The sequence below is a fragment of the Spodoptera frugiperda genome, chromosome 9 (genome assembly GCF_023101765.2).
Source record: "Spodoptera frugiperda isolate SF20-4 chromosome 9, AGI-APGP_CSIRO_Sfru_2.0, whole genome shotgun sequence".
NCBI classification, from domain to species: Eukaryota; Metazoa; Arthropoda; class Insecta; order Lepidoptera; family Noctuidae; genus Spodoptera; species Spodoptera frugiperda.
This window is the reverse complement of record NC_064220.1, coordinates 650003-676368: the sequence shown is the minus strand read 5'-3', so window position 1 is coordinate 676368 and position 26366 is coordinate 650003. Positions and strand designations below refer to the sequence as shown.

The window sequence follows — 26366 nt, the reverse complement described above, 5'->3', positions numbered from 1 at the left end:
GCGGAAGCATAGCAGTTTATTATTATAGTTGGTATAAGAAATCTGTGACTAAAACCCTGAAAATTTTATTTCATCTGTAAATACCTTCGTACCTAAAATTCACCCTTAACTTTATTACTCGTTCTGAATTGAAAAGATTATCACTTCGCTAAAACTGTCTAGTGTCAGCCCTGAAAATGCAAACAAAAGCGTTAAGGACCATTATTGTGTGTCAATTTATTGGGAAAATCTATCTCTATGCTGATTACTTTGACTATATTAGCATACCTAGGTAGCCTTATTGGTATTCTACGTACAACAAATAACACCCACATTTTCCATCTATTGTTTAGAATAAATAACATCGTACATTACGTAGGCTACGCTACGTAGGAATTGAGTTACTGTTGTTCTATTCAATACAAACACTGTAAACATACGTTACGTAATTTGTGACCAAAGATGTCTATCTGAAATCAATAAAAAGATATCATTAGATGTGCTATGTTACGTTGCTGTGGATGCGTTTGGCTTCCACCAATCGTATTCATTGGTACATATAGCTTAGCACTGGTGGAAACGGACTCAGCTAAGCTGTTTTTATATGGAAAGATGCGTGCTATAGATGGTTTCCCTATTATCGATACATCGCATACTCGAGCTGCGCATCTTCCTCGCTCAGCTTAGTATTAGTGGAAACGGTCACATTTTTTCACAGCTTAGCTATTACATCTTCGTATCATAGCTACATAGCATCGGAAGGATTTAAGATACTATCCCTAAACGGAAATCTCTCAAAAGTCTCTGAACTGAAATAAACCGTACCGTGGCATCGTCTATTTCGTGTCTCAGCATCCGGGAAGTTTATTTTTAGACACGGAGACTAAAGAATTATTAACAACGGTCGAAATACTTATTGAAAATGTTACGTTGGCGCAGTTTCGGTTCTGAAAATATGATGAATAATGATTTAAGCTAGGTAATTATCTAGTACTTAATGTGATGTACCTACTTACTAATTAACCAAAGTACCTTTATCTGCCTGTATAAGTCGGTACACGTCTTACTACTATGGTACGTACGTAATACGTACATAGGTATTTTCTCTCCGGAGCTACGGACTACCTAGCGGGCTTACCAGGACTACGGCTCGAAAAGTAAGAGGAAGAACTAGGTTGTTTTTAGTCAGTAAGAGTCTGGCGCTCTCGAGTCTCGCCCCGCCCAAGGCGGGAGAAATCATTAGATGACTTTCCCCCTCTAAAAAAACGTCTTTTATTTCACGAAGTGGGAATGAGCTTGCTTGGTTGAATCAATATGCTTGTTCCAAGACTCAAGACGGAAATCTAAAGAGTGATATCTAACTTATAATTTCAAATTATGTATGTTTCTGATGACGTTAAGTCATAAACATGTAGCGTAGTATAATTCCTATTAAATCAATGTACAACGGTACCTTATAATAATCAATCATCGGCAAGGTATAACAATAGTTGTTATTACAGAATCAGAACGATTCGTACGACCTACTGACCGATACCTAATTGGTACCTTTTCATTTATTCAAACATCGATTACACGAACAATGAAACGTTGTATGTTAGTAAATAATAAATAATTTTGATCATATAAATGTCTGATCTACTTTATAATTGTTATTACTTATTTTCATAGATTATTATTCTTTATTAGACTTGAAAATCGGACTAAACTAGTCTTGTTTGGCAGTTATAGGTATCTATGCCTATGCCTGCTACAAAATAGAGATGAAGTCAAGCTACATCCCTGATAAATACTCCATGCTGATAAATATACCATTCTGAAAATGACAAAGCAGCCTAACTTATAATATGTATTTTGGTCGAATAGGGGCCCTCAGGGCACTTATAAATCGAGGAGATTGCTTTAATTCCTACGTATTTAAAGATATTATTGACGAGGCGTCAGAACCGGGAAGTTTTAGTGTTCTTCCAACATACTATATTCTTCAAGGTACTTGCATGCCTCAGCTTTCTGCGACCATTCATTTCAGTGGTGCGTGGTATAAATCACACACATAAAAATAATCTTCCTATACCCACAGTACAGTCTCATAGATCGATTTTAGCCAGCCCACTCTATAATATCCCCATCAATCATCAAGCCTCAATAAAATAGAGATTAAGATCTCTCGACCTCTTTTCAAAGAATATTTGTTTAGTAAGTGAGTACGTAGTATATACTTTAATGTACACCATTAAAGGGAATATAAAAAAGCCACTAAAATCGACGATAATGGCGGTCTTATCGGATCATCGATATTAGAGATCAGCTATCTGGTGAGCTTTATGCAAATTAGGTTTTGGTCAGGTACTTTTAAAATGCTACTGCTGTGAGGGTTTTAGGTACTTATTAAGTTTGATAAGTAGGTAGGTATGATATCTTAGAATTTTTAGACACAGGTGAGTGGGTTTTATTTAATGTCCTTCTTGTAGATGTTTTAATACTATTAGACACGTATTTTTCATTTTCTTACGGATTGGTATAAATTTATCGAGGATATATCGATTTGAAATATAGCGTGACATCACTTCTAGGTACGTTTTATACGTAGAAAAGAAATTACGTTTTTGCTCCCACTCTTAAACTTTGATTTGTTTTAGCAAAGTATTGTTATCTTATATGACAAAACAAAAAATACGTGTCTAATTTTTTTTTTTCATACTCCGTCATCATCCCCCATTAAACACTATTAATTCTTATAATCTACACATGATTTCAGAATAACTTCAGACCTAATGCTGCTTTTATTCTAAACACTAGAATAACTTCAGTTTAGTCTAAAAAATCAATACCAAAGGAAACTTTCCAAACATTGATTTATGTGTGACATTATGAATATTCAAGTAAGCTAGGTTTTCCATAAAACTTTCGTGGAATCATGGATTATTTGTATCGATCGCTAACGCCCTTGACACTGGCAAACTGTAAGGCTGAGTGTAGACTGCCGAGGGCAGGTCATTTAAACGTAATATTGTTATTTATGGAGTTTCCAAAGTCAATCGTGTCGGGTGATTTAAGTATTAAGTTTTAAAAGCTACTATTAAATATGACTGCCTCGTTGATCGAGTGGTCGCAAGTGCAACTGCCGGATAAGAGGTCTCTGGTTCGATACCTGGGTCGAGAAAAGTATTATTGGGCCTTTTTTCGTTTTTAGAAAATTCTTAGTAGTAGCACGGAGTCTGGAATTGTGCCCCGTATATGGCAATAGGCTTACTCCCTATTACATGGGACTTATAACACAAATGTTGAAAAGTGGGTGTATATTGTATAGCGGCATTACGTACTCTGCCTACCCCTTCGGGGATAAAAGGTGCAACGTTGCGTATAATATGATATTTCGGATCTTTAATCCTTTACGAAGTAATCCTTTACAAAAATATGGCTTTAATTACAAACCCTTCACGCTTATTCCCCCAAGGACTATGCAGTATGCGGAGGCAGGTGTCAACTGCGCAGGAATTCCGGACATTCCAGGGAATTTTTAATAAACGCTAATTCTAACATACATCAGCACAGTTCCATAATGAACCCTATGCAGTTGTACTTACTTACCAGTATTCAGAGTAAATTAATTTCAGACCTTATTTTAAATCATATTCAGGACCACAACTAAATAGTGTCTCTCTCTCTCTCTCTCATACACACACACACACACACTCTAAGAAAACAAAATTAGAAAAAATGCACAAGTACCTACAAAATTACAAACACCAGCTTGAATATCAATTGATTTCTTTTGCAAACTGCCGTTGTTTACATTTCGTAATGAGCCGCTTCAGTAATTACATCGACCGCATTATAATTAGTATTGTACGTATATCGTAATTCGTCGGTAGTTAGCTACTGAGTACTTAGTAGGTAATTTATATGCTAATACTGAATTGCCGTGCATCGTCAAAGTAGCTTGCTCAGAATTATGCATAGTGGGGCTTCGATCTATTAATCCAAGAAGCGTTTAGCTTTTATGGTATCGGTTCGTTGCAGTGCTATGTATAATATATCTTACTATTATTATAAATGCGAAAGTTTGTATGTTTGTTCCTCCTTAAAGTCAAAACGCCTGAAGGGATCCAGATGATATTTGGAACAGGGATTGATTTTGGTCTGAAATAACACAAGCTTTATATCTCACGGGACTGCGACTACTGGCAGTAGCTATACTTATATTTAAAGACTAGCTTCCGCCCGCGACTCCGTCCGCGCGGATGTCGGTCTTCGCGTGGTAGTTTTATTTCTCCATTTTGAGTAACTCTGACAATGACATCTTATAAATATCTATTGGACCCAAATACGGCGAGGCCCATAATAATTAAGGAGATCCCTCTATTGAGCTACTGCTGTTGAGCTCGCTTTCTGTAGAATAAAACTGAAAAATAAAGATTTTTTTCTACGTATTTTTCCAGGATAAAAAGTATCCTATTTTATGCCCAGGATAGTAAGGTATAATTATACCAAGTTTCATCGAAATCGAACCGTTAGTTTTCACGTGATGCCTGAACATACAGACAGACAGACAGACAGACAGACAAAAAAAAATTAATCACATATTTGGGTTTGGTATCGATCCAGTAACACCCCCTGCTATTTATTCTTTCAATATTTTCAATGTACAGAATTGACCCTTCTACAGATTTATTATAATATGAATGAATGAATGAATGAATGTGTTATAAACGTAAGAGTAGACAAATATTAAGCTATCGGGAGTTATACGTGTTATTGTGAGTCAACCATAAAAGATAGACATTTGCTGTCGTGGAATATTTTTTAAACAATTTTAAGGAGAACATTTCCGTCATTATTATCCATGATTTCTGTGTAGCTTTAACCATTAAGGCTGCACACGCGACGGAAGCTTAAAAAATGGAGTAAGTTCTCCCGTTTTCCCAACATTTCCCTTCACTGCTCTGCTCCTTTTGATCGTAGCGTGATGAAAAGTATACTATAACCTGCCCAGGAGTATGAAGAACAATTGTACCAAGTTTCGTTGAAATCTGTCGAGTGGTTTTTATTTCTATAAAGAACATACAGACAGACAGACAGACAGACAGACAGACAGACAGACAGACAAAAAATTTTCTGATTGCATTTTTGGCGTCAGTATCGATCACTAATCACCCGCTGATAGTTATTTTGGAAATATATTTCATGTACAGAATTGACCTCTCTACAGATTTATTATAAGTATAGATAGAAGAAGAAGATTAGATAACAATTGATCGGTAATTAGGGACTTTATCTGGTATATCTGTCGTATCGTATACAAAGTCTGCAGATCAAGCAAAGTAAATTGAGGTTTTTGATTTTCTTAATTCTCGGTGCTCTATGAGATTTTTAGCTACTCTCCCGCACAGAATCAAGAATAGTGCTCTATCTATATCATTGGATAATTATAAGTTCGCCTCTATTACGTGGAACTTTCACCTAATTGTCAAGTCCTTGGTATTAGTTCTACTTGCCATAATTACTGCAAACTAACAATAAGGCTAATAAGCATATTGCTAATGTGTTTGCCATTCCCAAATCGTTAACTGCATATTTAGTAAATGAAATGAATTATTTTTTTAGTAGATAGGCTACAAAAGAGGATAAGTAAATGATAATGATAAATGATATTTATTTCTGTAAATAGGTTATAAAATAACACTTTTACACGTCAATATTTTAAATAGCTAGATGACGCCGGCATTTCCTATCCGACTACTCTGAGAAGAAATGCCGAAACAAACTCAGAGGTCATAGTCTCTTTTAAAGTCCAAACAATGAAATAGAGGATAATGTGAGAGAACCGTGCAAGTTGATTCTGTAGTGGTCTTTAGAGGAAAGAACCACAACAGTATGAGCGGACCTGTTCATTTACACGTCAAAAATTATTAATAAAAAAAGTCTAGATGAGGTCGGCATTTCCTAACTGACTACACTGAGAAGAAATGCCGAAACAAACTCAGTCAGTTAAAATGCATACCTACTTAACAATGTGCTCTAAGTAAAATGCCCTCGATACTTGGCATTCATAGTCGTTGCCTTCGACTCAATGACGTAACAATCGAATGAGATATGTATAGGAAGAACGGAGTTATGAGGTATTTATTTATATGAGACTCGTGAAAATGGGCGTTGCCAAGTATAAAATAGGGAAGATGACTAATTTTTATTTTGATGTCCGTCTTGTAGATTGTTTTTTAAATATTAGACACAGTTTTTTTTTTAATTTCTTACGGAAACAAATACCTTTACCATTTGATATATCGCGAGATGTCACTTCTGAAGTGACGTAATTATTTGCTTCCCACTCCTAAACTTTGGTTCGTTTCTAAAAAATACGTGTCTAATATTTTCCATTAAGTACCTAACTGACTTACTAAATAGATTTATAATTTCCAAACCCTGTCATCATCCCTATTGTGTTTGCATAGTTCTTTAGACCGTATTATGTTCTATCTTTCAATAGTTAGGTCAGTACTCCCATTGAAAATGTCTATTTTGGTTTATGTGTGTGCTAGTTTTTTTAATGAATACGGTCCTTGATATAAAATTTGGCTAGTCAACAATAGCGCGGTATCGAGGTTGATCGTCCAAGGGTGCGTCACAAATTCGACCTTCTTACGTTTTATCGCTGTGGGAGACTTCTGTGTACTAAATAAGGTTACATAAGTTCTTTGCTAAGACATGGCAAATAAAAATGCGTTTTTATGTATGTTAATAATGTTATTGGACTTGTTAAATACGTTTAATGTTACTATTTTAATGTGTCTTGTAAGCTAATTATTATCTCCTTGCTCTAATTAAAGGGTGATTGCTTTATCAACACCATTATCACCAAAATATTTGCGTCTAACACATGCCAGTTTGCATGCTTTTCCACCAGAGTTGTGCTGTGCTATGCTGCTGTGGATGTGTTTGGCTTCCACAGCAATCATATTCATTGGTAGACATAGCTTAGCACTGGAGGAAACGGATTCAGCTAAGCTACAGACTTCACTACTATCGATACATCGCATACTCAAGCTACACATCTTACTCTTAGCTACATAGCTTAGTATCAGTGGAAACGGTCACATAGTTTCACGGCTTAGTCATTACATCTTCGTAGCATTGCTACATAGATCATGGAACACATCTCTGATGGAAAACAATTCTTACACTGGATGTAAGTCTCTCTAATATAGCATGTCTCTGATCTAATTCTTCAGCTCTTCTCCTAGAGATATCTTCAAAATAAAGAGGACGTTAAACGTAAAGCAAACTCGTACTAAGGACACTGATATCATTCTATTCTCGTGATTCCCTTGGTACGTTCAAACAGGATCCAACTATGCGAACAATTTCATCTGCCCAAGTTCCCGTGAGAATTCGTACATTATTCCCCGTATGTGTTTGCTATTGGTCGATCGATCGGTTCCAACATTCTTCGTTTCCCATACACGCTGTCCTTGCTTCAAAGACGCAAATAACTGAAACAATAAATAAATTATTTATTATATTTCATAAAGCGTTATTTAATGATACAATTAATCCAAGTTAAGCCATTATCAACTTTAAAACTATGTATAAAGTGATTGAAATATTAATACTTGACGAATCACGTTTTTCGATTAGATAATGGAACCTGTTTTTGATAAATATTGATGTTATTAGCCCGTAAGACACGTGTTAAAATGTTGTTTGTCTGGTATTTAAGTAACTTGGAATAAGTCTATTTGAACTTCATCATCATCAGCATAATGGACCTGTCTCAGGTGTTGGCTAGACATTGTTTTTGTGGTATAAGCCGGTAAATGAGCTGACTTATCGCCTGATGGTAAATTATGGTAGATAGATTACCCTAAGCCTTTGAGCTCGATCTTCAAGCCCCCTAGAGCCCCTAGACTACTGACATTTAAACGGTAGTTGAATACCTAAAGCTTGACATAGTTTATCAAATATCAGTGTCCATCCCTTACAATGGTCTTTTTATTCACTCGTTCGATTAGCCTTTAAATGCCATTTATTGCCTAGGGTACCAAATATTCATCATGTTTAACACTGGCAGCTAATTTGAAAATGTCAGCCCTATCTGAAGTTATTGAACTTATTTTGTCATCGATGTAGGAAAGAGATGGGAATAACCTCTGAATTCATTGATTCAAATAAAATCTGATCAAATAACTTTAATACATCCATAGTGTACAGTGTGGTCTACAATTTTATACAGTAACTAGCGGACCCGACAGACGTTGTCCTGTCTACACGTCTTTAATTTGAAATTTTAAACTTTTTTTAATAAGCTAAAACATTCTGGACCTTTTTGATGAAAATTGTTATTCAAATGTTATGACAATATCTAACGTCATTCATATTTGACACTGCGATGGTAGCGCCGTCTGTCGGATTCAATGTAAAACATTCCAAAATCAACAACTACTGATAAATTAAATAATAATCAAAAAATCATTGTCCAGCGGACAAAATTGTGAATCTAAACCATTCTCAGATCCTCTTGAACACACACAAAAAGTTTCATCAAAATCCGTCTAGTCGTTTAAGAGGAGTTCAGTGACATACACACGTACAGAAGAATTATATATATAAAGATATGTTCCAATTATTATTAATTAGTATTAAATTCATCTATCAATTAGTATCATCTTCTGATTACAAGGTCGAACGTCTATGTCTGAGAATTCGGATGCCTAGACTATGCGCAACAGCCGTGAGTCAGAACATCAAAGCATAGGAAAACAAATAGTAACTAGATAAAAATAATCTTTAGCTTCTCCATCTACCAAAGTATTTAGTAATTTAATGAAATGAATCAATTTCAACTAAAGCCATTCATTATCGCTTTGTCGCCCATCGTAGATAGGGTCCGGAAAAGTCGGCAAGACGTTGTGGTCAATTTGCCCATAAATTAATTAGGTCAAGCGAGATTGTGGCCGCGTAATCTTGTCCAATTTATGGGGAAGAAGATGTTGTTATGGCTTAGTATTTTCGATAATAAAACATGGTGTTTCCAATTTTAATTGAAAGGAGACTTACTTATTATAATTGTTACATTCTATGACATAGTAGTTTGAACTTAAGATGACTATTAGCCAGTCCAAAAAATAATTACTTTTCGCGTGTAATATTGAACGTATGACGTAGGGCAAACTTATTGCTATACTGGACACAAATCTAGACTCTCTGACAAAGATAATAAACCACAAATAACACTTTGCCCTACCTCGTAAATACTTAAAATCAATAGTCGTGTTTACGCTCTACCAGATGGGCAACGACCAAAATCGTTAGGTGATTAGAAAAAAGCAAAACTAATAAACAGCTGTTTTCTTGGATGATAAGGAAAAATAAAATGAAGTATATTTCTCATTTATCTTAGTCGTTGGGCTAGCGACAAGAAACTTCTCAAGGACGCGGACGGAGAAAATTGTTTTTCAAAGACTTCTGGATCAATAAATACCGGCCGAATGGAGGATTTATTTTCTGGTCGTCTTTGAAGATTTGTTATTAATTAATTATTTTGATAAGTAAAATGTTTTAATAAGCTTTTTAGATGTTGTTCGAATTTTTTTGCTTAAACGTTTTTCTTAATTATGGAGTGGTTTCGGACTATTATATTAATTGAGAAATAGAAGTGGCATTTCTAATTTACCAAACGTTAGATTACTTATACTTTAACTACGATTGAATTTACGAACGATTTTATACGATCAAATATAGAGCATAATTGTATGGAAAAAACCCACGTTTCAAGTAGAATTGTAAAGAATAGTGTTCGTAACAAGAGACACTAATGTAATGTATATGTCTGGCAATTCTGTGATGTCTATCTAAGACTGTAGTCTTATACGTAAGAATGCTAAAAATAACATCGTATAATTTAACACAAAGCTAGCAATTGCGCACTTCATTACCTGTTTAAATCGTCTGTCTAGTAATCTAGTACAGTCTAGAATTTTTATAGACTAGACAGAACTTTCCAGAACGTCCATGTCCTTGGTCTTTAAACGCGCTATCTCTGAAAGTAATTGGATTTCAATTTCATTAATCAATGATTAAGTCTTTAAATATTTGGTCGGTACTTTATGGAATTACTTCTGGTATCGATACGTATGTATCAACATTATTATGTAGGTATCACAAATGGATCGATCGCTAAGTCATTATGTTAATCGTGGCTACCATCAGCGGTTCTAAGTTCCTAGTTTCCCACTAATCTCAATATCATGGAGTTATTTAGCTATGTATATTTCGAGAACAGCTATCCAGATAGATTTGCACGATCTTTGTCTGGATAGAACTCCGTATCTTCCGTCTGGAGAGTCTCTATTATAGATCCTGGTGTGCCAATTAAATATGAACTTTATGCCTTAGACAGTAAACAACTTATAATTACACAATGACTAATCTTTAAAAGAACATTTGACCTATTTCTGCACGTGACTCTTATCACAATTATTGTTGTGCTGTAAAATATAATACATCGAATTTATTTTATTGAAAGATTTATCCCTATCTAATCGGTCTGTCTGAATCACTCGGAATTACGATATTTTTCGTAGATATAATAATTACAAATTGTTATGTTAGGTTTTGCCCGCAGTTCTGCGTATTTTTCGGCTTTGGTATACCAAAAGGCCTCTGTTTTCAAAAGCAAAGAGCTAATTAAGTAGATAATTAATTTAACAACCACACCCATTTAGTTGAAGAGTTCCTTTTCACAGCGGGCGAGAAACATAATCTCTCTAGACTCCGTTACGCTGCTGATAATTTCAAAATTGCAATAAGTGTTTTGCATAGGCATATGATGTTGCATGATGATGATGTTCATCATAGGATGCAAGTCGTTTCCTACCGGCCTATCTGAAAGTCGTTGAGGATACCTGTTTTCAGCACTAGACGTTTTGAGGCTGATACTGCTGATGATGAATAGCTAGGTTTTGAAGGACTATCGAGCCAAACTCGAGACCTCTTGCTCACCACGCATGAAAAATCTCAATAATTCTTTTTATGAACCAAGTCAAAACAACTTCCTCAATAGTTGCGCTTTTGAACGCACAACAAACATTATCGTTTTCATAGAAAAATGACAATATGCGTCTCATATGTTTATCTAATAACTATTGATCAGCATTTCAAATTAGTTTCCGATCCTCGCATCGTATTTCCGTTTCGCTAAAACGGCATTAATCTCAGTTGTTCCATCTTCTACGACCTCCAATGGATTAAGGTCTTTAAGCGTAAGTGAATATTAAGCGAACTAAATCCTGAGGTTCTAGGATCGTGTGTCTTGGCGTATGTTACAGATAAGACCAGATAGAAGGATATTAGTTGATAGATAATGGACTATAATCATTAAACTATCGTGATCCATCAGACATGCTTCGAAATAAATGGCCCTCTTACGTGAGCTGTTCCAGAAAAGTTCAAAAACTTTGCTGCACCTCATATTTTATGAGCCCCGGTGTGGTTTGAAACTCGTTGAACATTTTTGGAAATGTTCACGTGAGTCCAATCAAGTCCAATCTATTTTTAGACTGGGTTACTAATAGTCTTGATATGATTCACTAGTGATTACAAGTATAGATTGTTGTAGGTACACTTTACGATTAGGTATTAATGGTTCCATAGTTCCATTCCATATCTTTTGTGTTGATTCAACACGTTGTTTATGTTTCCAATAATGACTAGTTACTATAATGATGCTAATATAGACATTTTGTTTAGCAAAAACGATGAACCCTAACTTATTTCTATTTAAGAAGCTATTTCTGAATTCTTGTTTGTAACCTAAACTATAAATATTTGCATACAAACTACTTACTTGATCAATATTATTATTTGACGTCATTAAACTAAGTGGTTTTCCCTCACTTTGTAAACAAGTAGAAATATTTACTTGACAGTTCATAGTCAGGTCATATTTTCCTTCTATTTTTTTTGTTGGGAACTTGTTATAAATTGTCGGAATATTTTCGATTGTGCTGGAGTCATGCTTCGACATGAACGGGCCTAATGGACATCCTGCGTGAGACTACGCTTTTATTGCGATTCGTCACTACATCATCCATTGCTTTTGTCCCACAAGGATTAACGGAAACCACAGACTGTCACCCAATACGATCCTTACATATACTTCTTTGGCTTCCTTCACCACTATAGTGTACACTAGCTCGTGACGAGAGCGCATTCGGCGCTCTGATTGATGGGTTTAGTCGAGTCGACCAAACAGAGCGCAGCGAGTGCGAACTCTCGTTTCGATTACTTTAAACGTAAATCAAACTCATAGTAAGGGGACTCAGCTGTTCATTAAGTGCTGATTAAGTTTCTGTTGACTGACACGATACTTCAAATTAACCATCAGCAAAGCTGACAAAGGTTGTAAAGCAGGACTTCAATATTATATTATTGCAATAATACAAAGAATTTGTTATTCACACTTGTTTTTCTGATAATTTTCCTGCTTACAACGCATAATAAGTGCATTAGTAACTTAAATTCGGTTAGTTACAAAATTGTTTAAAATAATGCACATTGTAACACGATTCGGTCACGTTTTCCTGCCTGTTATCAGCTCTGTGACATCGTGTTATCAACATGTGCATGATAATGTGTGTTAGCGTTTCGTTGAGAATGGAACCAGGCGTTTACGCATTGGCCAGTTATGACGTTATTCGTTGGAGACAGATTGGCGCATTGGCGGTATTTGTTTGTGGTCATAGTTGCAATAACTGGATTTTCTTTGGATTATGACAGTCTTTTTCTGAGGGGGAAAAATTATCCAATGACTTCTCGCGTTGGGCGAGGCGAGAGGCTTCTCGGATGTCAGACTATTACTGACTAAAATTCCAGTTCCTACTTTTGCTTTTCGAGCCGGAGCTCCGGTAAACCCATTAGGTAGTCTGCAGCTACGGGCATTAATATACTTAGGTATACTGAATTTCTGAAATGGTACTAGAAAGAGTAATGCTGACATTAATAATCATCTTATTCTCTTGATAGATCTACGTTTTTGTCAGAAATTCAATAGAACTAATGTCTTAAATCGATCTAAATTATTAATTTCGACCTTAAGGTGATGCTTCTCTTAGTATTACAATCAAACGGGCAGCCCTTGCTTCACTATCTCAGCGTAGCGCTCCAAATTGCATCTACAAAGAGCATCTTCAAGTACAGATACGTGGCTTCCAGTCCTTTGAGGCCAATAGTAATTACCATAACACTACAGAGACGATAGTACGGTTCGTGCCATCACTGTTGGGAATCCCTAGCTAATAAATGCATTGAACAGTAGCTTTAGTGGTCTCTTGATGGCGATGGTACAAGGAGACTTGCTTACTCATGAGCTGGGCTCTCCAATCATCAGTCATCTTCTTTCCATAGAAAGAAAATCTATATAATATAAAAATAATAGGGGTTTTCCTTCCTGACGCGATAACTCCAGAACGAACGAACCGATTTCCACGGTTTTGCATTTGTTGGAAAGCTCTCGTGCTCCGTGAGGTCCGAAATGGAGTTCGCCGGGTTTGCAACTATTGTATAATAATGGATTCTTGGCTAGTAGTATTCTAGTAATTGGGTCGCTCAAGGGAATATAAGTATTTTTATATATTTTTGTCGTAAAACTTGTTCGTGATAGGATTATATTGGAAATCTATTCAAATCACCCCTTGAAGGGGATTTTGTTAGTTACTATGTTGTAAACTTAACATACCGTGGCGATTTAAAAAAATGTCTAATATGTCTATTGTGTTGTTCATGCGCATGATGTTGTGTTTTATATTTATATTGTTTATAGACCAAAACAAAAAGAAAATCCTGTTGGAGCGAGACATTTGTAATCGTACAATGGCATAACTTAGTATATTGAGAAAATAAAGCAACTAAACAATCTGTACCCTTAGTATGAGTTTGCTTCACGTTGAACGAAAACGAAACGAGACCGCGTTCGATGTTCTGATTGGCCGGCGCGAATGAATCAACCAATCAGAACGCCGAACGCGCTCTATGCCCTCTGTAAATGTTTTCATTTTCCTTAAAAAAAGTAGAATACCTTTTCTACTATATTAAGTGTATAAAAGTAGTAAATCTGGACATGCGTCGAAAAGGATCTAATTCCCTTTCAAACTACAGAGTACGTATAAAATCATTACAACTTCTTGAACCTTTTAATAAATGGAAGCTTGCCTAGGTCTGCACATGATAACATTGTACTAGATTACCACATAACCTAAAACCTATTTTTCCCCAACACTGAATGTAAAGAAGATAGATAGGTAACATAATGGAGACCATAAAATACAAAGTCTACATTGTGGTGAGCAGACTAGGTTCACAATTCCAACAACAAAAGCCTCATATCGATCGATTTGACTTTCTATACTTACTTTATAGACTTACTTAGGATATTTGCGTTCCCTGGGTTGGGCTAAGGTCATCTTCCCAAATGATATCACTATTCAACCTTCGTTGACCTTGATGCGTCACTTCGGGGCGTATTTTCGCTATTTTTACCCGACTGCGCCAGAAGGAGGGTTATGTTTTTCGAGAGTATGTATGTATGTATGTAGGTATGTATGTATGTATGTATGTATAATTGTTTGGCACGCTCTACAGCCTAAACGGCTTGATGGATTTTGGCTTGAGAGGTGTCGTTGGATTCGTCTTTCCTGTGAGAGTGACACTGGATATATCAAAATAGTAAAAAAAACAAAATGGCGGATTTTTGGCGCCAAATTCGAATATTGCTCACTCTCTAGCCTGAACGACTTGATGGATTTCAGCTTGAGAGGTGTCGTTAGATTCGTATTTACTGTGAGAATGACACTGGATATATCAAAATAATAAAAAAATAAAATGGCGGATTTTTGGCGCCAAATTCGAATATTGTTCAATCTCTAGCCTAAACGACTCGATGGATTTCAGCTTCCGTTTGATTAATTTTTACTGTGAGAGTGCCACTAGATACCTATAATTACCAAAATATTAAAATAATAAAACTAAAAGAAAATAAAATAAAATAAGGTAATTTAAAAAACTAAAAAACCCGACTGCGTTTCTTCATAATATGAAAATGAAAAAACCCTAAAACAAGAAAGTCATCGTAAAATTGAAGCAGTCGGGACCCATTCTAGAAAACACTCACTGAGTCTTCATATTTAGAATGGGTCCCGACTGCTTTAATTTTACGATGACTTTCTTGTTTTAGGGTTTTTTCATTTTCATATTATGAAGAAACGCAGTCGGGTTTTTTAGTTTTTTAAATTACCTTATTTTATTTCTTTCGTAGTTGTTTATTTAGTGTCTAGTTTATTTTTAACTCTTTTTTATCGTGTTATTTATGGGGTGATAGTGGGAGAGTTATTGGTGTTTACTGTTTACAAGTTTTTTGTACTATAGCTTAAACTTCGTCGTCGTCGTTAGTCGAAACAGCATCTAGTGATGTTAGTAGCTTAAACAAGTTTCCAAAAAAGATTAGAGTCTTTCGGATAGCAGTTAGATTTAGAGGATACACAGAAAGTTTAGAGAATCCTGCTGCCCCTTTCCTAGGTGACTTGTCTCACTTTTAGGACTTATCCGAATCCATATTCATACTAATTCTTATTGCAACCGCAAAATACATATAAACAAACAACGTCACTAACTCATTGCCATTGCTCTCTGTAGATAGACACCTACCTAATCAAATTAGCACTACTTTGTTTACACGCGCAGACCACACGCCTAGCATGAAAAGTAGATCAAAATACATATAAAATAATACTTTTATCAACATTTTTGTACATAATTCATGATATCAAGATGCAAATAAGATATTTGCTTGATAATAACTTTGATAAGAAAGTTATTTATGTGATGTTTACGTATATAATATTGATGTAACGTGTCTGTTATAATGTATTTCGAGTAAATAAGTAAAAGAGGATAAAAAACAGAATTTATACTCTGGGGCCTTAGCACGAGTTTGCTTTACGTTCAACGATAAAGAAACCGCGTTCGGCGCTGTGATTGGCAGGCTCCAATGAATCAACCAATCAAAGCGCCGAACGCGCTCTTGTTCAACGTAAAGCAAATTCGTACTAAGACCCCAAAAGAGGTTACATGATGATGTTTTGAGCATATCGAAAATGTAACATCCACTACGTTTTACTGGGTATGGTATGGGAATGAGTCCTACCTATGTAAAAAATAGGAGCAAAACCCATATCCTAATGGGTTATGCTCATACTGGAACTGTAGTTAAACGAATACATCAATTTCATGGTGTTACAAAAATGTAATACGGAAACACGTTATCACAAAGGGATATTAATTGAGATAAACTTATCTTCTTTTAGTTTATAGTTAAATTAACCTTTGTACTTTGTACCACTTATGATTGTATGCACTGTTATAATGGGCATGGACAAACGAACTCAATGTTCGGACTGATAACCTGTCCAAACATTGAGTTTGCTTAATGAATTTTAAAGTCATAGTAGAATGAGGTTTTTGGAATTTTACCCAATGTGTAGCAAATTAGCAATAGGTACTTCATCCTGATTTTTGTTACTTCATAATAAGTGACACTCACACATTAGTCTTACTTTTCTCTTACGTCTTACATGATTACCCTTTTGGGGACAAAACACACGTAATATTGTGTCAAACAATTAAGGACGGGTAGAGAAAAGTTTGGTAGTCATTTCGGGTCTACTTTGCTGACATTTTGGCTTGACCTAGATATTTCAAATTATTTTCGGACGTCGACAAAGGTACGGCGAGGGGATGACGTTTGTCCGTCTCTCTGTCTATCTGTTTGTGTTTAATGATGTTTTTTTAGCTTGTAAAAAGTTACGTGAACAGACAAATGTTTGTGTTTATGACATGGACATATACCCATATTCTGTTTTTGTATTTTTTTTCTATGGTTTGTTTCAGTTTTATGACAAATACTATTTCTTATTTAAAATGCGTAAATATTAGTTTCTTTGTTTGGTTAGGTTGAGTAATCATTAGTTAGAAACAAGGCGGTAGTAGGTAATGTAGTGGTCGTAATGTAACAGACAGTAAAAACCGCATCCAATTTCCATTGTTTAGTAATTTGACCACTATTGTACACGTTGCGAAGTTCGATTGACCAATAAATAGGGCATGCAATTCTGTTAGTATCCAGTCTGGTAGTAGCAAATAAACTTATAAACAACGTGTTTATTTCATAAGACTTCTGGATCAGCGCCATGTTGTTCTGTTGTTAAATAATTTATCAAGCCCAACGCTAATTACGTTTAGAATATCTGGTGATGATAGTAAACAAGGAAGAAAACAAGATTACTATTAATACAACGCAGGCACAGGCAAGCACACAAATAAACTACTAGGGCTTCGTCTGTCCGGAGCTGCGGACTACCTAGCGGGTCCGGAGCTGTGGACTACCTAGCGGATTTACCGGGGCTCCGGCTCGAAAAGCAGGAGTAGGGTGGTTTTTAGTCAGTAAGAGTCTGACACTCCTTTTTGCCTCGCCCAAAGCGGGAGAAGTCATTGGATAATTTTCGTCACTCAAAAAAGTGCTTCGTCCGTGTTACTAAGAGTAGCTAATGTTTTATTTATGTAAAAACTATAATCTCTCTTAGTGCTAAATATCACCCAAATCCATTCCGAAGTGTAGCAGACATCCATGCGTCTTGACAAAATGTCAATTATACAACGTGTAAAAAAAGGGGGTATACATATCAATTGCACGGTTTCTAGATAACATAACAAACGATACGGGAAGGGTTTTTTAAACTCATGTTTTCATGGTACCATGTTATGAATTTTTCCAATCGCGCCGACGCGCGAATCAAAATTAGGTAGACAGGTACTAGGTGATCAGATTGACAGGAAAAATGTTTCGTAATATTAGCGAGTGATCCCTGCAGGGTTGTGACACGTTTGTATGATTTGAAATCAAGAACTATGCGATACCAAGTATTTGGTACTAATCCATATGTTTTGCTGAAACTTTGTCTAGAGATTCTATTCAACCTGTATTCATCAGGGCTTCTTGATGTAGGGTATTTAGTTACACCTTGTATATTTTTTTAAGAAAAACATAAACATCACAGGTCCATTTTTAAACATACAAATTCACATAAACGTCACTCTAGATGTTAAATAAATAAATACGTAATAGTGTATGAACAGGAACTCATTACACTAGTACACCACAGTCACCCACATCCAGTTACATGTACCAATATCAGGATGCGACCTCCTTTCAGAATTCGTCCTACAAAGGATGACCTCCAAACTAGATCAGGGAGTCCGTTTCTCACTATATTGAGTTTTTGTTGCGGGGACAAGGGGCCCGTTATATTAAATGGGATGTAAATTGAAATTCCCTGCTAGCAAATAAACTGTATAAACAACGTGGTTTGGTCGTTGGTAACACTTCTGGATCCGCAACCATAGTTGTTCTCGTTGTTAAATAAGTCTTATCAAGCCCAACGCTAATTACACTTAAAATATTGGTGATGATAAAACAAGGAAGAAAACAATATTAGGTACTTATTTACTATAACGCATGCACACAAATAACAGCTAGGGCTTCGTCCGTCTGTATCCGGAGCTGCGGACTAAAGCGGGTTTACCGGGTAAAATGCTCGAAATAGCAGGATAAATGAACGGCGCGAGTTTATCTATAAGTTAAGAGTCTGACACTCCCCCTCGCTTCGCCGAAGGCGGAGTAGTCATTGGACGATCTAGATTTAAACTGTCTAATTATATTCGTTTTTATTAAAAAAAAATAGCTTCTCCATTTTTATCAAAAATTCACATAAATATCACTCTAGATGTTAAATAAATAAATACGTAATAGTGTATGAACAGGAACTCATTACACTAGTACATCTCAGTCACCCACATCCACAGTAAGTTACATGTGCCAATATCAGGATGCGACCTCCTTTCAGAATTCGTCCTACAAAGGACGTGACCTCCAAACTAGATCAAGGGAGTCCGTCCGTTCTCACTATATTGCGCAGTTTTTGTTGCGGGGACAAGGGGCCCGTTATATTAAATGGGATGTAAATTGAAATTCCCTGCTAGCAATACTGTCATTGGTTTGCTCGTTGGTAACATTCCCCAACCTAGCATACTCGTATAAGTCTTTAAATAATGACACGTTTGAATTTGGGATAAGACCGCCTATTGTACTCAAATTACTATTACAATTGTATTGTGTTTTACGTGTGTGTGAAATAACTACATAGTATAAAACAAAGTCGCTTTCTCTGTCCCTATGTCCCTTTTTAAATTTTAATATTTCAACGGGTTTTGGTGCAGTTTATTGATAGAGTGATTTAAGAGCAAGGTTTTATGTATTGTGATAGGGGTGAGACTTCTAACCAGTTAAGGCTGAGTACTACATCTAATTTTATCGACATAAAGTCGGGGGTCGAAGGGAATCCCCCCCCTAAAAATTATGGCTATTTTAATATATTTTTTACTTTTTTTGATATCAAAGGTTGTATGCGTCGTAGAAACAAAAAAAAACGACAAACGGTAGCTAATAACCTTGGCTAACTAATTCATTACTTTTTTCATATGTTTGATAATGTTTTGGTGAGAAAAAAATCATTTGTGAATTATTTTTACCGAACAAATCACTATTTTTCAATATTTTCAATTAGTGGTTCAACCCTCCATATTATTTTTTTAAAGTCGATAAAATTAGATGTAGTACTCAGCCTTAACGGGTTAGAAGTGTCACCCCTATCACATTGTATAATAGATGCATAATATATCACCATTACACCCATGCGAAGATTTGGCGGGTCGCTAGTAAAGTATAAAATAAATAAATAAATGAAGACCCGCGATTACCTATAAGTTAAATTGTTTTCAAGATTAATCTTATCAGCGACTAGAAGAATGTGTGATGAAGTAATATTAGCTTCACCGGTTGATAAGCTAACAAATGAAGTTACCGTATTATCAAAATTCTCAACATTTTGTTGCTTCCTGATCCCTTTTTGATGAAACCCGAACTGTTTTATTTTTGGAATATTTTAAGTAATGATTGTATGTTGTGTATTGTCGTTTGAAGTCGTATCCTTGTGATGAGCCTCATTGTAGGTTGTTGTTTCTATTTTTATTACCAATACCGAAGCCGTATTTCAAGGAACTCTACCTTATTTACCTATAGTTATAGAATTCTAAGGTTAATGCCATTTGTTTTATTCGGAAGTAATAAAAAAACATGCATAACCTTATGTAATCTGAAGGACCTTTTTTTTTTTTTTTTTTTTTTGAGGGGGAAAATCATCCAATGACTTCTCCCGCCTTGGGCGAGGCGAGAGGGAGTGTCAGACTCTTACTGACTAAAAACCACCCCGTTCCTTCTCCTGCTTTTCGAGCCGGAGCCCCGGTAAACCCGCTAGGTAGTCCGCAGCTCCGGATCTGAAGGACCTTAGAATCAATATTTAAGCAAATTTTCAAAGGTTATTCCGGTGTTACTAAATTCGTAAATTTCTCATGTTTTATGCATTTTCGCTCTTAGCTAATATTATGTCATGATCATGTTTGTGACCTCGAGAGGATTCGAAAGAAAAGTTTGAGCTAATACCAATCAGTATGTATTTTTATTTAAGTGGTTTTTGCAAATGCATTGAAACTATAGAAGCTACGCAGAAAACAGGCTATTAGTACTGTACCTAAAATTAGCGACGCAACCTAGTTTCGCTTCTCTATTTTAGTAATTCACACTAAACTAATTAATCATACCTACTGTAAAATTATCCTCAAACATCACTATTCATTATAGAAAATCAGTTCAGCAACAGCGTACTTAATGTTCAGTCAGACTCACAAACAGACAGACAGACGCAAATTGGTTATATACCCTATACTTATTTATGATAAAAACATATAACATACAAGTGATGCACCAATTCACTCACCACTATTACATGGGACTTATAACATAAATTGTGAAATATGAGTGTACATTGTTTAGCGGCATTACGTGCCGTAATGTGCACCTCTGCTATGTGCTAATCTAATGATGCACCAATCCACAAAGAGCCTTTACAATTATTCCGTAATCCAGAATCTGATATGAGTTATATATTCATTAAATTACGTAATACACTTTCACTTCAGACCTCGAGTCGTCTCGTGTTTGGCACAGTTTTTATGTACACAAAGCGTTTGAGGTTATGTGATTATGTGCCAACTGTTTACAACACGTACCTAGGTATGCTGTTAACAATCGGCACGTGATTGTGACACGAACGGTGTGAGGTCTCTTGGAGGCGTTCCATTGACATATGACATAACTTCAGCATCATTTATGGTATTGGTGATCTTATTTTATTGACCCCAAAGTTCAAAATCCTTATGGATCGTACAGGGCTCTTTTAGCAGAGGATGTCATAGGGCGGACGTCCTTTGCTGGCCAAAAACCACTCCACTGTCACTTCTCTCACGTGGGCACAAGGGGCCCAAAAATTACATTTAGTCACTTTTTGTTAAGCACGGAGTCTGGAATTGGGCTCAGTATATAGCAATAGGCTCACCCTCTATTATATGCGATTTACTTATAACACATTTGGTGAAAAGTGGGTGTACATTGTACAGTGGCATTACGTGCCGTAATGTGCAACTTGAGATAAAATGTGTGACGTTGCGTAATTGTTTTTCACATAATTTTGGACAAGTCGAAGTAATAGTGTATCACCCTTATGTTATTTTCTAAACTGCACTCACTTTCATCTTATTCGTATTATTACAACTATAGCTCACAACTTTATTGCCAAATTATTGAAAAACAAAGCCAGGCTTTGTTCTCACAAATCCGTAGTGTTCTGTTCTGAGAAGTTTGCAATAAAAATCCTAATAATACTTTGTCCGACTTGAGCGTTGGCCAGTCAGTTTTGCTGACACCGAAAGCTATATTGGGAGCAGAAAAGAAAATATTTAGTGCAGTGTGTCATAACATTGATGTCACCAAGGAGGTCGCAATGCGCACAGTTACTGAACTGACATTTGTTTTTGTTTGTTATGTAACTACTAGATTTTCAACCCGCTAGGTAATTTATGGTGAATTAATTAAGATGGTTGCAAAGATGATGTCAATACACGTGTCACCAGTTTTGATGTTTAGAAATAATCGTTTAATTTCGTTTTTTTTAAGAGGGAAAGTCATCCAATGACTTCTTCCTTTTTCTTGTGTGAGGCGAGAGGGAGTGTCAGACTCTTACTGACAAAAAACCACCCTGTTCCTACTTCTGCTTTTAGCCGGAACATATCAAAGAGTTATAAGCTAATGTAGTTAATTTAATTAGTATTAGTTGCTACAATTATTCACTGTCATGGATAGTTACAATATTATTTCCTCTTATATAAAACCGAAGCAAACTTCTAGTGAATAAACCGTGTAAATACTGTTTCGAATATTTTCTTTGTCATTGTGGTTGCGGTAAATGAATGATTATGCATTATGAGTAAATAAACTTATTTTTTCGAAGACGAAAAACGATATCTTCTTGTAGAACAGTATCTATGTCTTTTTCTATCAGCACATATATTTCTTTTATTGATCTACACATGTAACCTACTTCAAGAATGAAATTACCCAATAGGAATAGCTGAATAGCTTCTAAAACATCTATTGAATCTAAAGCGCCCTATTTGTAGGTGTGTAACTGTGTCACATGCCTACCTACCTAAATTAAATCCAATTGGCATCTATGTATGTATGATGGGGCATCACACGAGGATGGTTGTAGATTTGATTAACTGCCAGTCTCAATAACCTGTCTGTCTGTGTGTTTGGCTACACCGCTACACACTACACTGTAGAGAGTATTTTACATTAGTTTCTTACAAAATGTTCTCTCGAAATTTTGTCTCCGGTAATCAAACCTGCCGTTTAATAGATTTTTATAATAAATATCATGATACATACTAAATTTATCAAATAATCACGGTTTACTCACGTACATTAATTGAGAAAAGCTCTATTAGTTTCGAGTCACTGAGGGACTCTTCGTCATGAGCAGCGTGTGCAGACGCGGCGATGTCACGCAACATACGTTATTGAGAATACTGTTATGTTGTGAATGTAGAAACCTTTTTTTTCGAGTTATCACAGCTTTAAAAAGCATCTGTATCTTTATGCAAAACAATAATTTATGCTCTTCTAAGAGCATTCTATTGGGTTAGTTCATACAAGTTGTCATCTAAACTATTAAATCCTGCAGTAGCCTTCACAATTTTACCAGTTTACTAAATGCCGTCGTGATCTACAATTTTGACCTTTGTTCCGTTTGTGTTAGAGTTCATCATGGACGTTTTATATGTAATATGACGTCATGAGCTGACTGTGTCAAGCGTTTAATTATTATAATGACTGATACTCGACTGGGTGACTGCCATTATACTGAAGTATATTTTACTTTTGATGCCCAATTACCTTAGCTTCTTACATTAAGCCTCAATTATGTTAAGCTGTAATAAGAATTATATGAGAGAGAATATTAATGAGTTCTACGTCTGAAATAATGACGTTAACGTCTCTATTTGCGTTTGGTGTTATTTTATTATCTCTACTTATGTTATTTCAAGGTAAACTTGGCTAGGTATATTTTGTGTTACCTGTACATAATTTATCAATGAAAATTGAAAACAATAGGTTTTACTTTTAATTGTTCAAGGCTTAGTTACGCCATTTCTAACCATTTCATGCACCAATATCTTGTGCAGAATTCTGGTTTTATTAGATGCAACATTTTATTAAACGGGGGTCATTTATTTTATTTTTCTGCCTGTAACCTCTCTGTCCTTATGTGACCACAATCTGTTTAACCTGGTGGAAACTTTTAACAATACAAAAATAACCCAAGAATTTGCATTAATTCCCATGTACCTGCACGACGTAAGCTGCATTGTGCTGCAAACAACGCGAATCTTTAATTAAATTGCAGTATTTGACTTTATGTACCCATAGGAGAAAAGTTGTACACTTGCTTTGGTTAGTTTGTGTCGAAAATAATTAAATAGTTAATGAAAGATCTATTCCAAGCGTTCTTACGATACTTACGAAGATTCTATGTCTTGATTTAACTCCGATTGACTAGTCAGTGGCGTGCTTTTAGAGAAGCTATGTTTAGTAGAGGACATAAACAGGTTGATGGTTGATGATGATGAAGATGCCTTGTGGCTTTTTGCCCTTTTAGCACATTTAAACTTAATGCCCCTTATCCTACACCAGGAATGGTGAACCATTGGCACGCGTGCAATTGATATCACGCAGTTCTATATTTTGGGCACGTCATTGATCACAAAATCTGTTCTATGCCTGTCACTATTTTCAGATATGAATAACATCAAAGATTCAGAGTTACACAAATGTCTCCAGTTCAGCATGAATTTTGCTTAAGTAACTACCAAAAAATCTAATTATTATTTTCATGGCATTACATGCACCTCAAAAAACATTTCTTTAATCAATTACACGTTGTTACGTAAAGTCAAAGTCAAAGTCAAAATTATTTATTTCAAATAGACCAGCAATACACTTTTGAACGTCAAAGTAAATAATACATTATAAAAAAAAGAAAAACAAAATGTCTGTCTGGTCAGTAAAGATTCCCCATCTCTGTACTACACATTCATGTGGTTGCTCGTAAAGCGTTTAACTGCACGGTTGGTGCAGTGACTAGCCGACAGCCGACTAGTTACTGCACGTTGTTTGCGGTTTGTAAACGTACCCACGACAGAGAAACTCCTACTACGGGACATGCAGCAATGAAAATAAAAAAAAACCCTAAAAGAAGAAAGTCATCGTTCCCGATTGCACTTAAGAGATAGGTAAATTATAGAACCGGAGCTTAATGTATTACTATTACTATCTATATTTTTAAATACATACAAGAAAAATTGAAGCAGTCGGGATCCATTCTAAATATGAAGACTTAGTGAGGGCACATACGGCTGGCTTTCTAACGCAGCGCCCTCCTTCTAGCGCAGTCGGGTAAAAAAATACAAAGAACAAGTTAAAAAAATAACTGTTGAATAATTAACGGCCTGATAACATAACCTTGAAACAACTGTTTTGTTTCGACGAGTAATAAGGTTGAATACAAATTACTGGATTGCGTCACCGCGTTATCAAGATTACGGGAACATGCCTTATGTTTTATGAATGTTATGAATAGCTTTCGTTATTGTCTTTATTTAGTGGATTAATAAAATAGTAGTTTTACTTAGTAGTATTAAACATAACTGCGTAGAACCCGAACTATCAGAAAAAGTGTCTATCTAACTTTTCGAAGTTAGAGTACTTTACTTGCTATGTTAGTTTTTTTTTTGCTGTCAGGGAAATTGATCAGGTATTTAATACGAAATGTTCCAAGTCTACCAAACCAAACCGAGTGTCAATTTTAAAGTACTCAGTACCTTGGCGACACATGACATGACATGACAAATGACAGATGACAGAAGTCGCACATAGACGATCGACGAATAAATCAACGGAAGATGATATAAATCCTACATCGCACATGTGAAGTTCACATGCGAATAAACATGAATAGAAAATCCCAACGAACAAATCCCACAAAACCCACGATCACCACGCCTGGTCTCCTGGATCCTCCATACTCCTTTTTTCAGGGAACTTTTCTCTTTGTTCCCTAAAACCTAATTAACAAAGTTTGTAACTGTGTCCTATTCTGGGAGTAGGCTTCTGTTTAAATGCCAATAGACTAATGAAATAACTTTACTAACTCATAAGCAAATATGTATTAGACGTCTTTAGCGATCATGTCATACCTAATAGTGTTAGCTTAACTACTATCTGATCTCCTAAACTTGTAACTTGTCCCAATTCTGTCCTTCAATGTTCATATCAAGCAAATTAATCTACTTTCCCAACTTTAGCACAGATTTCAATAACTAATATTATAAACTAATTTGTATGCTAAAATGAGGCAGCCTGTACCTGGCAACTGTAGGGAATTTAATAGGTATTCACTATTCAGTATTTAGAGCTAAATACTGCGTAGTTGATCAGGGTGTGTGTGTGTGTTCTAAAATGGCGATCAGTTACTGAGGCAAAGGCAGGTAGAAGCGCCTTCTCGATGGCTAACTCTCCCCAAGCTGCCTACCAAGCGTGGGGTTTGTTGCTGCGGATTATCTAGCGGGTTTACCGGGGCTTCGGCTCGAAAAGCAGGAGTAGGAACGGGGTGGTTTTTAATCAGTAAGAGTCTGACACTCCCTTTTGCCTCGCCCAAGGCGTGAGAAGTCATTGGATGATTTTTTCCCCTTAAAAAAAGCGTGGGGTTTGTGGCCTATCAAGTGTTCAGATTATGGCAATTTGGAAGTAGAATACTTCAGCATAA

At 35.8% G+C, this 26366-nt stretch overlaps 1 protein-coding gene and 1 long non-coding RNA gene across 2 annotated transcripts in view; both read left to right on the top strand.

Annotated features, from left to right (window-relative positions):
* Nucleotides 1-26366, top strand: part of LOC118270963 (malignant T-cell-amplified sequence 1 homolog) — a 47566-nt gene that overhangs the window by 4443 nt on the left and 16757 nt on the right. The window lies entirely within an intron of this gene.
* On the top strand, nucleotides 14511-15028 carry LOC126911038 (uncharacterized). Its single transcript, XR_007705597.1, has 2 exons — nucleotides 14511-14648; nucleotides 14792-15028. It is a non-coding gene; the product is annotated as an uncharacterized LOC126911038 (long non-coding RNA).